A 16,908-nucleotide genomic window follows, 5' to 3' on the forward strand; every position below is an offset into this window, starting at 1 on the left:
GGAAGATAGCTAATGACACCAATTTAAAAAAAAAAAAGTTCCAGAGGTGATCCTGGTAATTACAGGCAAGTAAGCCTAACTTCGGTACCAGCCAAATTGGTTGAAACTATAGTAAAGAACAGTATCAGACACATAGATGAACCCGATTTGTTGGGAAAGAGTCACAGCTTTTATAAAGGGAAACCATGCCTCACCAATCTATTAGAATTCTTTAAGGGGATCAACAAATATGTGGACAAGGGTGATCCAGTTGATGAAGTGGGTTCTAGCCCATGAAAGCTTATGTCCAAATAAATTGGTTAGTCTCTAAGGTACCACAAGGGTTTCCCTTTATAAAAGCTGATTCCTCTTTCAGAAAGCCTTTGACAAGGTCCCTCACCAAAGGCTCTTAAGCAAAGTAAACAGTCATGGGATAAGAGGGAAGGTCCTCTCATGGATCAGCAACTGGTTAAAAGATAGGAAACAAAGGGTAGGAATAAATGGTCAGTTTTTCAAATTGAGATAGGTAAATAGTGGGGTCCCCCAGGCATCTTTACTGGAACCAGTATTGTTCAAAATATTCATAAATGATCTGAAAAAGGGATTATACCAGTGAGGCAGCAAAATTTGCAGATAATACACAATTACTCAAGATAGTTAAACCCAAAGCTGACTGCAAAGAGTTACAAAGGGCTCTCACTAAACTGGGTGATGGGGTGACAAAATGGCAGATGAAATTGTGTTGATAAATGCATAGTATTGCACACTGGAAAACATAATCCCAACTCTACATACAAAATGATGGGGGTCTAAATTAGCTATTACCACTCAAGAAAGATCTTGGTGTCATTGTACTAATTCTCTGAAAACGTCTGCTTAATATGCTGCAGCAGTTTAAAAAAAAAAAAGCCTCACAGAATGTCAGGACTCATTAGGGAAGAAAGAAATAACAAAACAGGAAATATAGTGCCACTATATAAATCCATAGTATGCCCACACTTTGAATATTGCATGAAGCTCTGGTCGCTCCATCTCAAAAAAGATGTATTACAATTGGAAAAGGTGCAGAGATGGGCAACAAAAAATAAAAAAAACCTGGGACTGTTCATCTTAGAAAAGAGATGAATAAGGGGGATGTGACAAAGGTCTATAAAATCATGAATGGTATGGAGAAAGTGAAGTGTTATTTACACTGTTGCATAACACAGAACGAGGAGTCACATGGTGAAATTAATAGGTAGCAGGTTTAAAACAAATATAAGGAATTACTTCACACAATGCATAGTCAACTTGTGGAACTCATTGCCAGGGGATGTTGTGAAGGCCAAAAGTATAACTGGGTTCAATGACAGAGTACAATTTTTAGCTTTATAATCCACTAGGTTATTTGGTTTCTAATTGTTTTATAGCTTTGTTGACCTGATTATTTTAAGCTTGTTATCTGCTCATAAAACTACATGCTAAAATAGTGAAATGATGCTGTTCAGGTGAAAAAAATTGCATGGCTGGGTTTGCTTTGTGTAGATGCACTTATGGTATGAAATGCTTGCCAGGTGAACAAAAAATGTCAGTTTGTCATTTGTGGAAATATTTTTTTTAAAAGCTTGAGATGCCAAAGAAGGAATTTTTATTTTTGTGTAAATTTGTCTGCCTGTGGATGCTAACCTCTGAAATTTGAGCTCATAAAATATGTATTTAAGTAAACGACTTCTAGATTATCAATTCCTCAGGACAGAGACTGAGGTGTTTTTTATGCCAGAGCATCTCATTAGTACTTAACTAATTATTAAAATTAATAATTAGTGATGATCACAAATAGATCTCAGCTATATTTGTGAAAATTGCCTCCTTGTGGTAAATAATGAATACTGCATCACACTGTTGTACCACAGTCTCTTGTCACTGCCAATAATAATGTATGCATTATATATAATACATAGGTATAATGTGTCTATTTCAGTATAGTGTGAGTGATTTTAAAATTGTTTGAAAATATTGTTTCAAAACATTTGTTTTCCATCATTTGTATAAAGCAAAACCTTTTTGAAGGATGTGCGTTTTCATTAATGTCCTTCCAGTTGTATTAATAAATCAACACAGAAGGAATTACAGCCATAAGTCTTGTCTGTTCATGGAGTTATTATTGATTAACTCTTCCTGATTAACTCTCTATATAGACACACTTAGATATAAAAGTGAGTAGCTTAACCCACATGGTTTAAGGGAGTTATTCCTGATGAACTATCCCTAATTACATGTGTATACAAATCCATAATTGCTAAACTTCCAGTTTCTAATTTCTGTTCAGATGTCTATAGCTTGCAAACAAAAGTGGTGATCTTTGAAACTACTAGGTAAAAGGTTTTCAAAACCTTGTCTTCTTGCAGAGATCCAATTGTGTTGACAAGATGACTTGCTGATTTTTTTTTTTTTATTTTTTTTTTAGCAAAACTCCATTTTTCTGGGGCAAAAAAAAATGAGTTTGACTTGATGTTATTTGCACAGGTTTAGTCACAGTCAGTGATATTACTATCTAGATGCTAATTCTAGATGCTACATGGGATTATCTGACAGACATAGCAGAAAAGTCTTGTTAAAGCTAAACTTTATAACAATTTCCTTATTGTTCTTTCCTTTTTTAGAAGCTGTGACAACTACTAATGATGGTGGCACTATTTTTAAGCTGCTGGAAGTGGAACATTTAGCGCCCACATGGTTGTGTGAATTGGCAGAACTACAAGATAAGGAGTCTGGAGATGGAACAATGTAATTGGTACATATAGCATGAATGAGTTTGAATAGATAAGGGAATAATTTATGCTGCCTTCGCCTAGCCAAAATAAAAATAGAAGCCATAGAAGTTACCATACAGGATTGGACCCAGTGCTCACCCAGTCCAGTATCTTGTTTCTAACAATGGTCAGCACCAGCCTTTATAAAAGTTCTCACAGCTATCCCATTTGGGAAAGGTGGTTACATACCTGCTGATAGATAACTGTAAATGTGATTTTTATGCATGGAACTAACTACAGACAGTAGTTGCTCACAGTGGTAGAGACTTTACTCAAATGAATTCCTGTCACATTCAAGACTAGGGTGACCAGATGTCTGGATTTTATAGAGACAGTCCTGATTTTGGGGTCTTTTTCTTATAGGCTCCTGTTACACCCCCCTCCCCCATCCTGATTTTTCACACTTGCTGTCTGGTCACCCTATTCAAGATTGACAAAGCCTAACTTGTTCCTAATTCTCCCTTTCAAAAAGCTGAAATAATCCAGCACTAGGCTGTACCTAGTCACAGAACTCTGATAGCTAGCTAGAATAATAGGGTTGGAAGGGTCCTCAGGATATCATCTAGTCCAACCCGCTGCTCAAAGCAGGACCAATCCCCAAATGGCCCCCCTCAAGAATTGAACTCACAACCCTGGGTTTAGCGAACAATGCTCAAACCACTGAGCTATCCCTCCCCCCAGCTCTTCTTTTACTAGAAAAATCAGGGAGATCATTTTTAAAATAAAATGATTTTCTGACTAATCTGGAAGGTGAATATCACATCACTTGTGTATGCATTGAGAATGTTAGTGGTAGCCACAGCACTTTGTACCTGTGTTTGTAAATAGAGAGGAGAGCACTAACCTAAACCATACTTTCACTGTTTTGAACAGGGCATCTCTCTCTCATAGTATTTCCCTTTATTCTCAATTAAGCACATTTCCCTCTGTACTCTTCTCAAGCTCCCAGCTCCCCTTGTTTTTCCCCTTCCTCTGCATAAGAGAAGTCTAATTGTGTTTAAGGTGCAGAACGAGGAGTTCAAAAGATCTGGAATCTGTTCCCAGCTTTGCTGCAGACTGACTGACTAGCCCTAAGCAAGTCCTTTAGCCTCTGTGCACAAGGGTAAAACAAGAATAACCTCAAGATACCTTTGAGAGATGGGGGAAAACAATATTGGAGTTGCTCTGATATTATGAGGATGTGTCAAATGCGTATAAGGAGAAATTTAATTAAGGGTCACATTCTTTGGTGTTTTGAAAGTGCCAGTGACCTTGATATCTAAGCACTGATTTCTCTCCATGACTCGTTCTTATCTGAACAATCTTAGCTACAGCTGTTCATCCCTACCCTCTTCTAAAAGAGTGCTCTATCTGCCCAAAACATCCCCGCTTAAATGCATGCATGCAGGCCATATGTACTTTTCTAGATATGTTTGCTTCAGTTCTGAGAGTTCTTCAGAATGTAATAAAAAACCAGAGTTACACTAACAGCAACCACTGCTGACAGTTTGATAGATTCCATGTGTAGTACAATACATACATCCCTACTTTTCTCACAATCACTACATACCAGTTCACTGATTTGAATAAGTAAGATACTCATCTCTTCAAAATAATTTGTTTGGATAAGTCTGATGTCCACAATTTGATCTCCAGTAAAGTATGGCAGACCTCCTTCTTTAGAACATTCCAAGTGAAGATACTAACCTGCCAATTTACATCTTCAAAATGTTGTACAAATATTACTTAATGTACTGTACTCCATTAGAATTCAATTTCTTAGCTTTAGAGTGCCGAAGTCTGCCAAATGTAGTTGTCGTTTCTTGGTGTGGATGCTGAGTCAGCTACAGTCTGAGTCTTAAACATTAATATTTGGAACGTGTTTTTTAACTTGTCCAGTGAACCATAGCATTCAGCTTTTCATGTGTTTTCCCCATAGGTAACCCATTTTACCCAGAAGCCCTCTTATCTTGTGATTCTGATTACACCTAACACTCTGTGCATGTGAATGAAGGTGTCAATCCTCTTTTTTCCCTTATCTGTATTGCACCCCATTTTTCATAGGTTGTTTGTAGTTCCTTTTATTTTCCAGGTTCTTACAAACTAGTTGTTTAATAGTTAGTTCCAGTATCTTTCCAGGTATCAAAATTAGGCTGACTGGCCTAAGATTGCCCAGGTCCTCTTTGTTCCCCCTTTTAAAGATAAGTAATATATTTGCTCTTTTCCAGTCTTCTGGGACCACATCTGTCCTCCAAAAGTTTTCAAAGATAATTGCCAATGGTTCTGAGATTGCTTCAGCTAAATTCCTTAAGTATCCTAGAATGAATTTATTTCCCTATTTTGGCTTGCATTAATTCCTCCTTGTTAACATTACTTGTGTTGAGTATCTGATCACCATTAACCTCTTTACTGAAGGGTGAAGCAAAATAGGAATTAAACACTTCATCTTTCTGGATGTCATCCATTATTAGCTCTCCTCCCCCTCTAAGTAGAGGACCTATACTTTCCTTCATCTTAGTCTTGCTCCTAATTGCCTTTTATGTCCCTTGCTAGTTGTAAATCATTTTGTGCCTTAGCCTTTCTGATTTTGTCCCTACATGCTCATGCTAGTCTTTTGTACTCCTCTTTAGCCATTTGTCCATGTTTCCTTTTTGATTTTCAGGTAATTAAAGAGCTCCTGATGGAACCATATTGGCCTCTTACTGTTCTTCCTATCTTTCCTTTGCATCAGGATAATTTGCAGTTAGTTGTGCCTTTAATATTGTCTCCTGGAGAAATTGCCAGCTCTCCTGAACTCCTTTTTCCCTCAGGTTTTCTTTGACAAGAACTTCAAGCTCTTGCTTTGTAAGAATGCATTGGTATTATCTTTATCACCACTAGCCTGTATTTATGTATAAATATCTACATGGTGAATGGCACATGGAATGGATAAAATTGATAGTTTTCCCACCAGCAAAGAGAAAATGGGAAATAATGAGACTTTCTCCCTTTTGCTACTTGTAATAATTTTCTTGTGTCTAGACAGCATAATTTCTTTCCTTTCCATTTCCCCTGTAGCAACGTGGGACTCACCCCTGAAGCACCTCCTGCTGGTTGTCTCTGGGAATTAGCTCATCCAGCCCTTGGAGCGCCCTCTGCAGGCTGGTGTCCCACTGCCACTTGGCCTCCCATGTCCCTCCCAGACCCAGTGCCCTGCTATCTGGGATGCTGCCCCCTGGCTGTACACCCTTCAGTCTCAGGGTCTCCCCTCCCCAGGGAACCCCCACCCACTATCCTCACCTCACCTCAGTATTAGGCTACTGCCAGTCATCATCTAGCCCAGGGGTTGGCAACCGGTGGCTCGCGGCTTGCCAGGGTAAGCACCCTGGCGGGCCGGCCCGGTTTGTTTATCTGCCGCGTCGGCAAGTTCGGCCGATCGCGGCTCCCGCTGGCCGCGGTTCGCGGTCCCAGGCCAATGCGGGAGGCAGGAAGCCGCGGCCAGAACATCCATCGGCTCGCGCCGCTTCCTGCCTCCCGCATTGGCCTGGGACCGCGAACCGCGGCCAGTGGGAGCCGCGATCGGCCGAACTTGCCGACGCGGCAGATAAACAAACCGGGCCGGCCCGCCAGGGTGCTTACCCTGGCGAGCCGCGAGCCACCGGTTGCCGACCTCTGATCTAGCCCCAGCACCCTGGGATAGACTGCAGTTCAGCCTACTCATCACTGGCAAGGTGGGGTTGGGACCTGCTGCCTTTGCCTAACCCTGGGCTGCCCTCTGCAACCCCCAGTACCTATTTGCCTTATGCTAGGCCACAGTCTGGGGTTTTCCAGGCTGGCGCTCCCCAGCTCCTCTGCCTTTCCCCAGCCCTGCTCCACTCAGGTACTCTGTCTCTAGCTCCCTGCAGCCAGGCCTAGCTCCCTCTACAGCTAGAGAGAGAGACTGACTGTTCTCCTGGCTCAAAGCCTTTTTACAGAGGCTAGCTGTGGTCTGTTTGGGGCATGGCTCCCAGCTGTGCCTACTTTCCCACTCAGCCTGGGAGCTGCTTGCCCCAGCCACAGCTCTTTGCTGGGCTGTTCTAAGCCCCCCAGGGCAGGAGCGGGTGACTACCCCGCTAGTGGGCGCTGTCCGGGGTTCTCTGCTCGGTGTCCCTGTCAGGCTCCCTCCTTATGACCCTTTGACCTCACTCCTGTCCCTGTTCTTTTATTAGTTGTCCCCCGCAATTAGTGGGTTTCTGAGGCCCTGTGGTACCTCCCCTTAGGCTGGGGGGGGTTCCGTTAGCATGGGGCGGGCTTTGCCCGCCCCGTTTCCCGGAAACCCAATAGATACATCCCCTACTCAGGACACGTGGAACTTTAAAGTTGACTAAACAAAACACGTTTTGAGTGCTAGCTAGTTTACTTTATAACAAATCATTTACCACTGCTAGATAATCTAAGAAGCTTTTTTCCTTTCCCATTTCTTGCCTGGATGTTTCCCTACATCATTAGCACTTGTCTACACTTTTGATCACCCCTCCTTTCTCATAAACTTGTGCTGGCCTCTTCGCCTGTTTTGTCACTGGTCCCTGCACAGAGTGAGCTTCCCTGCAATAAAATGGAATAGATATAGATATAAATATTGGTAACTATCTTTTTTTTTCAAAATGTTTTGTATGGAAGGGATTCAAATAAATATTTAGGCTTTCTTAAACTAGGCTTGGCCTGGATCTCTTCAGTGGCAAAGCCAGAGATAAAAAACAAGCTCTGTCGTAGACAAAGAGCATAAAATTTTCTACAGAGGCAGCTATTGCCATTTTGTGCATTGGTAATCTATCTCATCCAATTGGTACCAGATGAGGTGAAGGTGGGAAGTTTCTCTGCAAAGGAGCAGAAGCAGCAAGCTGGAGAATGCCCCCTGCAAAGTCAACTGAAGATCACATGCTACTAGCATTTCAGGAAAGCACTTTGTTCTGAAAAGTTAATGATTCAAAAATACGTGTCTGGCCAATGCAAGGGAAACCCACACGTAATATCCCATTGCCCCCATTGCACAAAATTAGGAGTTAGGGGGAACTGTTGGCGCTTTGATACCTAGATCAAGAACGCCTCCAGTGTGTGACTAACATAAATCCTCCACATTCTTTCCTTAATGTGAATTCTCAGCATGCTTTTATGCTTCATGAATGTTGCAGTTCTTAAACTTGCAGCAATCGACTCATGAAAGGGCTGATTTAAAACTGCTGCTCTCATTTAGTATAAAAATTTAAAATTGCTTCATGTCTTTAGAACTGTTTGTTCAGGGGCAGTGCTATGGGGTAGACTATGCTACTGCTATTTTTGGTGCATAATATTTCTGCCTTTGCTGTCAGCACTGGGTCAGCGGATTGTGGTGTTCTGGCAATAAGCTAGTTAGTGTGCTGCGGGGAGAAGTTGACAATGAAACAGTAATTAATGCAGTCTTCCTGTATTCCTGACTAAGACAGAACATCAATAGAGATTAATATAATTGTAGTTGACTGAATTAAATGTGGCTTATGTTGGTGATGAGACTTTCTGTTTGATAATGCTTATATTAAGTGGAATTAAGTTGAGGCTGAATTAATCCATTGGAAGTGTGACTTCACACTCTTTGTATTTGACTCAGAACAGTAAGTCTAAATCTGGTTTCTAAGAGAGTAAGCAGATAGTCTGGCACTCTTTGTCAAATTTCTTATTTCTGTGCCAGTAACGATTATGGACCAAGAGGTCTATCCTCTTCCCATTATGTACATGTAATCTCTTGACATTAACAGGAGGTGTATGGAAAAGGGAGGGGACCCCTTTTAGGACGCTATTTACATTCAGAAAATGACCTTGTGGAAATGGTTGTAAGTTATTTCCCTTCCCACAATACCTGAGGCTCCTGTGCCAGAGTCAACGGGATAAAACAGTTTCCCCACCATCAGATGTACGATGGTCAGCCACTCAATCTCAATCATGCTAAAAACGGTGATCATTCTTGTCTTATCTTTGCTAGCAACTAACCTTATATACCCCAACTGAGGAAGGGCAAAGGGGATAGGTTGCCGACAATCACTGTTGGCAGTGGGTTACTTTCTCAACGCTGCCTCTCTGTCTGTGAAGAGTATTTTTCAAACCAGCCCAGCAAAGCACGCGTTTACACATGGAAGTTAAAGTTGTTAAGAACTTGCACTGTGACTTGCCTATTGAACCCCCTCTCTTGGTTTCTTGTAGCTCTGACAGTACTGGCATGCGAAAGATGCTGGTGCCAGGCAGTGAGGAGCAGGAAAGGGGCAGCATTCCAAACAACACAGAAGTAACTTGCCCAGAAAGCTACTTCTGGCTATGGGTGGCTCTGACTCGGGGAACACGTCCTTGCAGTGCCTGTGCCTCCCTACCTCTACTTGTCACCACCCTCCACAGAAACCCACTTTAGAAACAAACCTGAACATATTTTTAATAAAAATCCTCTTCACAGAAGCATCTGAACTCACAGCAAGCATTCAGACAAATGTCTTACGAATTTAGGACCAAACCGGTCTGTTTGAGGTAGCTGAAATATTTCTTTAGCAGTTGAATGTGCAGAGGCTGGAGCTTAGCTCTAGATGGTGTTTAGTACCTCACAGACTTCGGGCTCTGTGATCTCATTATGTGCCCAAGGAAGGTTTATGGGAGTTTTGCTGCTGATTTGTATGGAAGCAGAATCTGGAACGGAGGAGGAGAATCAAAATGAAGCTGAACCAAATGCTCATTAACAAAGTGAATACCCTGGGGGGATTTTTGGTGTTGCTTAGATAAGTGGCTCTCAACCTTTCCAGACTACTGTACCCCTTTCAGGAGTCTGATTTGTCTTGTGTACCCCAAAGTTTCACCTCACTTAAAAACTATTTGCTTAGAAAATCACACATAAAAATACAAAAGTGTCACAGCTCACTATCACTGAAAAATTGCTTAGTTTCTTATTTTTGCCATATAATTATAAAATAAATCAATTGGAATATAAATATTATCCTTACATTTCAATGTCTAGTATATAGAGCAGTATAAACAAGTCATAGTCTGTATGAAATTTTAGTTTGTACTGACTTCGCTGGTGCTTTTTATATAGCCTGTTGTTAAACTAGGCAAATATCTAGATGAGCTGACATACCCCCTGAAAGACCTCTGCTTACCCCCAGGAGTATGCATAGCCCTACTTGAGAACCACACTCAGATAATGCGAAGAGAGTTCATAGATTCAACCAAGGAGGACAGCGGGGTAGCAGAGGAAGGAAAATTCCAAAATGGTCTAGAACTATTTCCAAATTGAGTCCAATCCTATTTCATCTTTCTGAATGGGTGACGCTTTCCAAAAGTTCCATTTTGGGTATCAGTTTAATAGCTTAAACATCATTTGATCATTTAAGGAAAAAGCTCCCACTACTGTTCACAGTGAAAACTACCTCTTCAGGGTATATAGAGATCTAACTTGGGAAAGAAAGAGCTCTATCCAAAACCCATTTTTTAAGACGCTCTTGCCATGTCTTTATCTTAAACAGCTGGCAGATTCTTCTAAAGGATTCCTGTGTCCCACATCTCGTCAGCTTCTCCGTGGCTCACTGAACCAGTGGTTCCTGTTGACAGTGTTTTTAAGGGCTGAAATCTGAGTCCCTAAAATTAGGCTCCTGAATCCATGTCCAAGTGGTCTAACATCCCACATCCCACTCGGTATTGAGCACCCACAAATTCCACTCAAGTGATTTTAAACAGACTAGTTAACTAGTGAAAAAGGTTGTGGACATTTATGTCAGTTCAAGAGTGGCTTGTTTTCTATTAGCTGAAGTCAAGCTAAACTGCACTAAAGCCATTAGTAAGCTGAAAAGGGAAGCCTGCTCAGTAGTTTCCTCTGGGTTAACTAAACTGCAACAAACTTGTGTGTAGATAGCTTTTTAAACTGGATCACAGTAAAAAGAGGTTTCTTTGTCCTCTTGTGGGTCTGATGTTCACAACTGAACACCTCCAAGTGTACGGTAATTGCACAGGCAAAATAGGCATTCAGGTGCATCTAAACAGGGTCTTTGTGTAAATGGTCAGGGGGAGCTGTGAATACTTCCATGTGAAAATACCTGCTTGTGAAAGTCAAGACTCTGTTTCTTGGCATCATTCTATCTGGATTCAGAAATCTTTTGAATACAAACAGAATAGATAGTGTTCCAGGAATGTGACTGGGAAGCTTGGATAGTGCCAAGCACTGTTCAGGCCTGGCCTTGTCTTATCTTCCTTTCTACTCCTCACTCCTTCCAAACAGAAGCTCATTGCACAGGGACCTTTATTTCCTTTAGTCTGTAGCACCTTCAACTTCATCAGCTTGCTGTAAGAGGGGTATTTCTAACTGTATTCTAAACTAAGGAACTGAGCTTTTAGCTTGCAAAACATTGGCTAATCATGACTAATGCAATCAAATATATGTGAAAATACTCCACAGAAAGAAATGTGGCATGAAACAATGTTTATTAAAAAGGACTGTACAGACACGCTGAACATTTAGCACATTACTCCAACTGGGCACAGGAGTATAATATTTAAAACACAGAACCCATTGAAACTCAAGGCTAGCACTAATGCGGGAAAGGCAGAAGGCTCTCAAATAAGGATGAACAGTGTCTTTTGTATTTTACTTACTAGGGATGTTAGTTAGCTCTTACCTGAGCCCTGCTGGAGCAGTCTGATCTTAGAAGCAAAACAGCTGGGGCTATACTTGCAGAAATGGCCTCTAATTTTGTAACTTGAAGTTGAAGGCAGGTTCATTTAATTGCAAGCATGCCTGATGGTAGGGTTGCCAACTTTCTAATTGCAGAAAACTGAACATCACTGCCCCTTCCCTGAGGCCCTGCCCCCCCCTCACTCCATCCTCTCTCCCTCCGTCGCTCCCTCTCCCCCACCTTCATTCACTGTCACCAGGCTGGGGCAGGGGGTTGGGGTGTGGGAGGAGGTCAGGGCTCCGGCTGGGGGTGTGGTCTCTGGGGTGGGGCTGGGGCTGAGGGGTTTGGAGTGTGGGAGGGATCTCCGGCTTGAGGATGGGGTACGGGCTCTGGGCTGGGGGCAAAAATGAGGGGTTCAGGATGTGGGAGGGGGCTCCAGGCTGGGGCAGGGGTACAGGAGGGGGTGAGGGCTCTGGCTGGGGGTATGGGCTCTGGGGTGGGGGCCAGGGATGAAGGGTTCAGGGTGTGGGAGGGGGCTTAGGGCTGGGGTAGGGGGTTGGGGAACAGGAAGGGGTTCGGGGTGCGGACTCTGGGTGGCACTTACCTCAGGCAGCTCCTGGGGAGTGACCACATGTCTCTCCAGCTCCTAGGCGACGGTGCGGCCAGGGGGCTCTGCGTGCCTGCAGGGGCTGCCTCTGCAGCTCCCATTGGCTGTGATTCCCAGCCAATGGGATCCACAGAGCCGACACTCGGGGTGGGGGCAGCACGCAGAGCCTCCTAGGCAGAGGGACATGCCAGCCACTTCGTGGGAGCTGGCTATGGAACCTGCCTATATCGCCAACTGGACTTTTAATGGCCCAGTCAGCACTGCTGACCGGAACCGCCAGAGTCCCTTTTCGACCGGGTGTTCCAGTCAAAAACTCAACACCTGGCAACCATCAGTTAAGTCCTGAGTGCACATATTAAAATATGAATTGTTATAGGTGCAAAATTAGAGGCCACTGTTGATCTGTAGAAGCTTTTACTTTACCAGAAAATACAGAAGTTATATAATAAGATCTATGGTGCAGATAGTTTGCTCATATGCCTAAAAAAAGCAAGAAATCAATAAGGGTGTCATTTCTGAAAAATTCTGGATGGGGGGGTGACAAAATTGTGTCATCATATAGAAAATTATATGTGATTATATTATAATCCTGCAAAGTCGGGGGGGGGGGGGATGGGAGGGGGATTGCAAAAAACAGAAGACATAATGGAGCATACAGACCTATGAGAAATCTCGGGGGACCACTACCCCCCTTTCCCCATAGCAAATGAGGCCCCTAAAAATCAATATTTCATAATATAGGTTTGTATAGTCTCTTAACGAGAAAAAAGATGAGTGGAAAAGAAAGGGCCCAGTGCTGTCATGTCAGAAGCCATCCAATAATCTTCCTGCAATCTGCAATAGGGGTAACAGGGGAATACTGTTTTCCCTATGAAAGAACCCCTCTCCCTTAAATACATAAACTACTTTTCACTCCTTGGTGTCATAGTTTGACTTACTACTAGAAATACACATTATTCATATGGCACAATTTTGTAAAAAAGAAAAAAAATACAAAAACAAAGCACGCTATTGATATGGCACTGCTTTGTAAAGAATATGAAAACAGCCATGTAAATACTAATACATGATTGGTATAAACTAGATATGCTACATGCACATATTATAAAAATGTGTTTTTCCTTATTTAAAAAAAAAAGTTAGCTTGTTGAACACGAAGATGCCAGAGACTAGATTTAAAAAGAAAAGTGCAGTGCACTGACAGTGCATCTCCAAGCACTCTTCAGTTCAGTCAGAGCTCTGCTCTAGAAATCCCCAACGAGGAAGTAACTCTGGAATGTAACAGTGAGGTTAGAGTAGTCAGGACAGAGTCTATCCCTTCAGCTATCCACAGGACAGGATGTCACAAGGACTTTACAAATCTACTTTTCTGAGCAAACTACTTCATTGCAGAACCATTTGCCCAATGTCCATTGTCACTACTTTTTGAAGTTATGTATATATGCTATTAACAGGATGATGCTGCCTCTCATGAATTCAGATTAAGGGCCCTTATGCTGCCTTCTAACTATACACATTTTCCATTCACCCCAACAGGAGTCGCACTATTGAGGAAAGGTAGCATATAACATTTAAACATTTAAAAGTAGAATACAGCGTTTATTTTTATTTTTAACAAACAGGAGTCAGGACATAAGACTGTCAGTCAATGTCACCACTGCCCTCTACTGAATGGAATGTCAGCTTTGATCAAGAATGTGTCTGATCGGATTACCTTCTAGTGGCTATATCCCACAGAGGCTCTTAGTCCTAATACTAAATCTAACAGAAAAATGCCCATTTATATTGAGTGGTAGAGGCCTGTATTTTCAGAAGCAGAAGGTTCTGAGTGCTCTCGCTGCTGATAGATGTTTATATGGTTATAAAACTATTACAACACTACAAGATTAACTAAACTTGCAATAAGTGGCTTATTTCAATAAAATCCCGTTGGGACAACTGGGCCTATAACGTTTTGCCTGTTGGGAATTAATCATGAAAAGTAGGTCAAGTTATTTTTTATGCAGAATGATATAAACAGGTGCAAGAAAACCAGACAGAAAAACTGAATTTGTCCAAACTCAAGAGTGTACTGTAAAACTCTAGGATGGTGTTGAGAAGTGAACAAGAAGGAAAATGTGAGTGTGGCAATTAATTAACTAAAACTAGTATGTTAGAAACCTGGCCTAACTGGTGGACAAATTAGAGAGGAGAAGAGCTATTTCACCCACCATTCCCTTTGTGGGTCCTTAAAGAAAGAGACTTTGTGGGGAAAATACAGAATAACAGACAGACAACTGAAGCAAGCTTCAACATCCTGGCTGCCACTCCCACCATTTCCTGGGACCCCAAGCCTTTGCCTTCTTCATGCTGAGAGATGTCCTGACCAGACCGGGCCAGAGAGAGGGACTCAGGTGACATCACCACCTCTATTGGCTCCAGCTGACTCCCAACCACCACCTGGGAGGAAATGGGATCAGACTTTAACAAGAACAACAACAGCTCCAGCCCAGCTCAACTAACTTCTTCTCTTTTCCCCAATAGGAGCGTTATTACCATCTTTGAGACTGTCCAACAAGAGATTTTTCCTTCTAAAACTCTTACCAGCTAAAGGGAACAAGGGATGTTGTTAAAATTAAAGCCTTATTTAATACTGCCCATTTCAAATGCTTTAACTGTTTTTCCTTCTTTTCTGTATCTTTAATAAAAGGTTAATAAGGTTTTTAATGGTGTGTTTGCCATGGTACTAAGCAGGCTGATGTCTCTGTATAGCAAACTCTGGACAGAGACTGGGTTATGTTAAGACCTTTGGCACATTTATTCCATCTAAATAATACAACCACACAGTCACCCTGTGGCAAGCAGCTGTGGACTTAGGGCAATTCATGTGCTTTGGCCAGCAAAAGCTTTTTATGTGGGCTTGTACAGTCCCCAGTAGCCGGTAAAGTCTCATCACCAGAGGCCAGGGTGTGGCTTATTCTGTGTTTAACTAACAAACAAAAATCCTTAATACCGTGGTCCCCCAACTTTTTCTGTCACGCCTCCCCTTACCAGTAATGGAATCTATTCTCCCCCCACCCCCGAGGAGCTGTGGTCGGGAGACGGGTCAGGGCCCGGGGCTGGGAGTGGAGCTGTGTTCAGGATCAGCAGCCAGGGGCCCAGGCTGGGGCTGGAGCAGAACTGGGGGCAGAGCGGGGCTGTGTGTCCCTCCCTCTCCAGGGGGGCTGGCCTGGCCTGCCCCAAACCTGAACACTCCTCTATGCCCTCCTGGGGGGGGGGGGAGAATGTCCCACAGTTTGAGGACCTCTGCCTTAATACAACCACTCCAGCACAAGTATGGATGAAGGATTGGGGCAATGGAGAGGGGAGAATAAAAATTTAGGGAGGGGGCTCCCTCCTTCTGTAATCCCAAGTGTTATTGAAAAGAATATTTAGTACTTTAGAAATATTCTTAATATTCAAGGCTCTTTAATTTGCACAATTCCCCTGTGAGACAAGTCAGTATTATCAGCCCTACTGAAGAGTGTCAATCACAAAGCAGTTAGTTATGTTCTCAAGGCACCAGGAGTAAGTGGTATAGTTGGGATTAGAAACCAGGAGGTTCTAGGTCCCTGTTCTTGCCCTTCCTCAGAGAAGCTACTCTTACTTTGGCTGAAATAAGGAAAGGCGCTCACCCTATATCGGGGGATTCTGATAGATACTCCAGCCGGAGCTCTGTTGGCACATGTGTAGAGCAAGAAGTCAAAGTCAGCTCTGGAGTAGAACTGGTTGGAAAATGGCTTTTTTCTGTGGAAAATTTAGATTTTTTTTGTTGGAAAACAAGAAGTTTTTATAGGAAAGTGCACTCGTCTGGTGAAAACTTCCTTTTGTCAAAAACTCAGTTTTCAACCAGTACTACTGAGGAGTATACAAGTGAAATTCCTTGTGACTTCAATGGGCGTTGTACCTGCCTACTCTAAAGCTGATTTTGACCCATAGTTGTAAGGGGGAGAAGAGGTTTAGAATGGCTAATATTGCAGTCAATGATCACTAAAATCCAGGGTATTTTATGATTTCCCCTGAAGAACTAGGATTAGCTCTTTGGCTCAGAGCCCAGGAAGTCCACAAATGCTGTTGAGGCCCTAGTTAGTTCTTAATTGAATTGAAGTCTGTTTTACGATTGCTGAAAATGGCCTAATTAAGATGCTAAACATAATTTTATATTAATATGGATACAATGGCTTGATCCCCTTCCCAAATTTTAATCCAGTTCTGTAGGAACTGGATAATCAAACCCCATAAAACTGAACTATATGTTGATCTCCCGTGTGCCCATATCCCTATTTTTTCTGGTCATTTCAGACATACCCCCAAATCCTTGGATATGATGAGTTTTACTCTATATCTAGCCCATGTAATCTTGCTGGTTAGGTCAAGGCATGGGTCTCTAGCATAGCAAATGGATATTCAGCAACTTCTGTGCCTCAAGTGGGTTTCTGTTAGGAGAAAATTAGAGTAATCTTTTAGCAACAACTCTCTCTCGCTCAAAAAACAAACAAACAAACAAAAAAAACCGAACTTGCTGTAGTAACACTTAAATCATTAAGAATATTATAGTTGTATAGCCAGTGCCTGCTTTTTAGCAAAAGATACTGTGTGGCAAACAGTGTAGGGCTAGAAAAACACAGGGACATTTTGGCAAGTACAGTAGAGGTACCTTAGGTCTAATGTATTTAACTATGAAACATGTATCTTCAAATATATCTTCACAGGAGGAACCATCTGTCCTTCTCTGCAAAATGCTCATCAGCATTGAGACTACTTGCATTAGAGGTTCCACTTGACTTAGGAGTCAGAAAGATGGAATGACTAAAATGTTAAAGTGTAGCACCATCAGCACTTCTCCTAAAACCAGAATGTGAGGACTGGATGGAAATTAAGACGGAACAGAAAC

At 42.3% G+C, this 16,908-nt stretch overlaps 1 protein-coding gene across 6 annotated transcripts in view; it reads left to right on the forward strand.

The window, feature by feature from the left end:
* The window catches only part of C9H8orf48 (chromosome 9 C8orf48 homolog), a 235,027-nt gene extending 218,182 nt beyond the window's left edge, over positions 1-16,845 (forward strand). For 5 of the 6 annotated variants that reach the window (XR_006582174.1, XR_006582178.1, XR_006582175.1 and 2 more), the window contains 2 exons: positions 2,622-2,752; positions 16,727-16,845. The gene's annotated coding sequence lies outside the window, so the exon portion shown is untranslated. The remainder of the gene's footprint in view (positions 1-2,621; positions 2,753-16,726) is intronic. The other variant, XR_006582179.1, reaches the window with a different exon arrangement.
* Positions 16,846-16,908: the final 63 nt, after the last annotated feature.

This window comes from Mauremys mutica, chromosome 9 (genome assembly GCF_020497125.1).
Source record: "Mauremys mutica isolate MM-2020 ecotype Southern chromosome 9, ASM2049712v1, whole genome shotgun sequence".
Classification (NCBI taxonomy): domain Eukaryota; kingdom Metazoa; phylum Chordata; order Testudines; family Geoemydidae; genus Mauremys; species Mauremys mutica.